The 4,700-nt window shown below is 41.6% G+C and overlaps 1 pseudogene; it reads left to right on the plus strand.

Annotated features, from left to right (window-relative positions):
- The first annotated feature begins 1,642 nt into the window (after nt 1-1,642).
- Nucleotides 1,643-1,757, plus strand: LOC116462825 (small nucleolar RNA SNORA40; annotated as a pseudogene).
- The last annotated feature ends 2,943 nt before the right edge of the window (nt 1,758-4,700 follow it).

Raw genomic sequence — 4,700 nt, forward strand, 5'->3', positions numbered from 1 at the left:
TTGCATATTTGTGGAATCAGGCATGTCTGAACTCAGGACCCAATAAATCTCCAACACATTTGTTGTTGCTGTTGAGCCAATTTGAGTTAGAGGTCTGTTTCTGCAACTGAATGAATCCAAACCAACATAATATGAAAAGTCTTTCCTCTGATTAGTCTGAGCATAGGGTAAATATTGATCACAGTGGGCAAATCATCCACTATCTATTTTTTAGCATTTGAGCTTCTGCAACTCTTGTTCTCTTGCAGACTAGAAAGTATCTGTTACCAGACTGGGGTCATAGGATAGTAGAATGAGTATAGACTTTGGACTAATCCGTGTCATTGAAAATGACAAAATTTCTCCTTTTTAAGGCTGAATGGTATTCCACTGTGTATAAATGATATTTAAAAACCGATTAACTTCCAAGTGGGCACTTAGGTTATATCCACTTTTCACTATTATGAATAATGCTGTAATGAGCATGGGACTGCAGATATGTCTTTAACATTTAATCTCAATTCGTGTGTGTGTGTGTGTGTGTGTGTGTGTATATATATCTCCAGAAGTGTGATTGCTAGATCATATGGTGATATGGTTTGGCTCTGTCCCCACCTAGATCTCACCTTGAATTGTAATAATCCCCATGTCATACGAGTGGACCTGGTTGGGGGTAATTCAATCGTGGGGACGGGTCTTTACTGAGCTGTTCTCATGAACAAGTCTCACGAGATCTGATGGTTTTATAAAGGAGTTCCCGTGTAGAAACTCTGGCCTGTCACCATGTAAGATGTCCCTTGCTCTTCTGCCATGATTGTGAGGCCTCTCCAGCCATGTGGCACTGTAAGTCAGTTAAACCTTTATCAGTTACCCTGGCTTGGATAGTTCTTTATTAGCAGCGTGAAGATGAACTAATGCATAGGGTAACCCTATTTTTAGTTTGAGGAACCGCTATACTGTTTTCCAAAATGGCTGTGCTAATATACATTCCCACCAACAGTATACAAAGGTTCTTTTCTGTACATCCTCGCCAACACCTGTTATCTTTAGTCTTCTTGATGATAGCCATTCTAACAGGTATGAGGTAATATCTCATTGTGGTTTTAATTTGCATTTGCCTGATTAACAATAGTGAGTATTTTAAAAATCTGGTTTTTACATGTTTTTTGAGATTATCTAGGTTCTTTGCCCATTTGTAAATATTTATGTTTTTATTGAGTGGTTTGTGTTTCTTGTATATTTTGGATATGATCTCCTTAGTTGATGTATGAGTTGCAAGTATTTTCTCCCTATCTATGGGTTATCTCTACATTCTGATCTTAAGTGAAATAAGTGGGGCATAGAAATGAGAATATTGCATGATCCCACCAGATGCTGGGGATATGAGTGGGTGGAGCCGAGGGAAATGGTCAAAAGTTACAACATTTCAGTTCCTTACAGGAGGACCAAGTTCTGACTTTTTCACATCAAAGTGACTTTAGTTAATAATGTATTATACCTCAATTGTTAAAAGAATGGATTTTTAAATGTTCTTACCAAAAATAAGCATGTGAGGCGATGGATGTGTTAGCCTGACTTCCTCATTCTGCAATGTATACGTGTATCAAGGTATCACATCATATCCCATAAATATATCCAATTATGTCATTTAAAAATAAAATTCAGCACTTGTATGTTTTAACATGTGGACAAACACTTATAGACAGGTTCAAAAAGTCCTCTTGCAACCGAGAACTCATTGTTCAGTGTGAGTGTTGCTACATGTAAGAAGGGATTTGGGAGGCCGAGCTGGGTGGATCGTGAGGTCAGGAGTTTGAGACCAGCCTGACCAATATGGTGAAACCCTATCTTTACTAAAAATATAAAAATTATCTGGGCGTGGTGGCATGCACCTGTAATCCCAGCTACTCAGGAGGCCGAGGCAGGAGAATCGCTTGAACCCATGAGGTGGAGGTTGTTGTGAGCTGAGATCATGCCACTGTACTCCAGCCTGGGTGATAGAGTGAGACTCCATCTCAAAAAACGATATTATACCTATACCAGAGGCAGTTAAACTGATGGGAGTATTGATAACCATAAAGGTTGGTTCCAGGCTGGGGACATTAGCCCATCCTGGAATCCCCGCACCTTGGAGGCTGAGTTGGGAGGATTGCTTGAAGCCAGGAGTTAAAGACCAGCCTGGGCGAGGATAGCAACACCCCATCTCCACAGAAATTTAAAAATTGGCTGGGTTTGGGGGCATTCACCTATAGTTGTAGCTACTCGGGAAGGAGAAGGCTGAGGCAGAAGGATTGAGTCCAGGAGTTGGAGGCTGCAGTGAGCTTTGATGGCACCGCTGTATTCCACCCTGGGCAACAGAGTAAGATCCTGTCTTTCAATTTAAAGTTGGTTCTAGGGTTGTAGAATAGATTAAAAGCTATGGGATATGGGAGGAATCTGTTATATTAATTTTCTATTCCAATTTCATGTTGACTTTGCTATATCAAGATTGCCTTTTGTTTTAAAGGCTTCTCTGTTGAGAACATGTCTGGAGTTAAAGGTATTGGTATATTTCACAGATATTTACTACTGACCATGATAGCTTAGGAATGAATATGACTCGAACTCATTCATATTTTGAGAGGTTTTCAAATTGAGAACTGGGTAGAGCCACCTACTCTAAAAATGACCCTAGAGTAAAGTGGTTGAAGAAATTAGATCCCAAAAATTCTTGGTGAATTTTGAAGTCTTCATCAGTGTATCCATATTAAAAGGGGATGAAAGAAGCCAAAATAAATGAACTGTGGGCTAAAACGACAACTGAATTAAGCGTAGTCCTATTAAAAAGGGCTAACTTGCCGGAGCTTGGTAGCTCTTCTTGGTGGCTAGACCCAAAAGAACATTAACAATCGCTGCAGTTTGGCTCTTAGGAAGCCACATCCCTAGGAGAAGGGGGAGAAAACCACATCAAGGGATCACCTCATGGGACAAAACAATCTGAACAGCAGCCCTTGAGCCCCAGATCTTTCCTTTCTTAGTCCACCCCAATGACAAGGAACCAGAAAAACAATTCTGGTAATATGCCAAAGCAAGGTTCTTTAATATCCCCAAAAGCTCACATTAGCTCACCAGCAATAGATCCAAATCAAGAAGAAATCTCTGAATTGCCGGAAAAAGAATTCATAAGGTCAATTATTGAGCTACTTAAGGTGGCACCAGAGAAAGGTGAAGTCCAAATTAAATTTTGAAAAATACAGGACTAAAAGGACTAACTTCAAGATAAATGTTTCAAAGATAAAATTGACTTCAGCTCTTTAGAGGAACTAAGGTGACCTTCATGGATGGTAGAAGAGGAATCACGACATCCAATTCCTTTAAATAAAATTTTGAGTATAGTCTTTGGAATCCTTCACACTGGGTTCAAACCCTGGATTTTTTAGCTAACAACTTGGGGAGACTGTATTAGTCTGTTCTCATGCTGCTGATAAAGACATACCTGACACTGAAAGCTTTAATGGACTCAGTTCCACATGGCTGGGGAGGCCTCACAATCATGGCAGATGGTGAAAGGCACATCTTACCTGGAGGCAGGCAAGAGGGAACTTGGGCAGGGAAACTACCCTTTATAAAACCATCAGCTCTCATGAGAGGTATTCATCACAGGAACAGAACAGGAAAGATCTACCCCCATGATTCAACCACCTCCTACCAGGTCCCCCCCAACCCCGACGACATGTGGGAATTGTGGGAGCTGTGATTCCAGGTGAGATTTGGGTGGGGGCACAGCCAAACCACATCAGCATTGCTTTCCCTTCTTGAGCTTTGGCTTTCTGATATATAAAATGAGGATTGAATAGTAAGAGTCGGGCTTCCCAGGCCCACTCTGATCAAATTAAATCAAATCCTTGTGGGTGAAATTGAGGCAGGGGTATTTTATAAAAGCATTTCACGTGATTGTGAACCTAATTGTGCAACCCTAATTGTGCCAGGGTCAGAAAAGGGATTCAGATACCTGCCTTGTGAACAGGCTTTCCAGGTGCTTCTGGTGCAGGCAACCCACGCAGCACATTTAGAGGGGAGGAAAAAATGGCTTCAGCTCTTTCATCTTTGGTGAATCTGCTGGGGAAGGTATTGAGTAAGCTGTATTGATTAGAAAGGGAATCTTCATTTAACCAGCAGGAAAAGGGTTAGTTTTCAGAAATAGAATTAAGTGAAAATGTATAGGTCAGCAGAACATTGTCCAGACAAACATAAGGCTGGAAGGGAATGGTAAGATGTGCTGCTTGGGACCTCTGTGATGAGGATGCCAAGAGCACGGTGTCTGATTTTAGATCTGAGGTCCCATGGAAGTCTCAACTGCTTATGATTCATTCCTGTTTCCTCTAGTGGTGTCCACTGCCCATGAAAATTATAAGACAAGCTTTATAAGACAGGATGTTGGTTCTGAGAATAGGTTACGAAATCTGTGGCTTCCATCTTGCGGGCACTCTCTGGCTCTTTTTACTTGCTGTAGGAAGCTGGTATTACTTCATAAAGCAAGCTTGCATGTTGTGAGCTGACCTACAGATAGGCCTTCATGGCTGGGAACTGAGGAATGAAGGCCCCCAGCTACAGTCAGCAAAAAACTCAGGCCGCCAGTTCAGTCTGCAAGGACTTGAATCCTGCTAATAGCTTTGCAAGTAAGCTGGGAAATGGATCCTTCCCCAGCCACCACTTTACATGACAGTGGCCCCCACCAACAC

The sequence above is a fragment of the Hylobates moloch genome, unplaced genomic scaffold (genome assembly GCF_009828535.3).
Source record: "Hylobates moloch isolate HMO894 unplaced genomic scaffold, HMol_V3 SCAFFOLD_23, whole genome shotgun sequence".
Classification (NCBI taxonomy): domain Eukaryota; kingdom Metazoa; phylum Chordata; class Mammalia; order Primates; family Hylobatidae; genus Hylobates; species Hylobates moloch.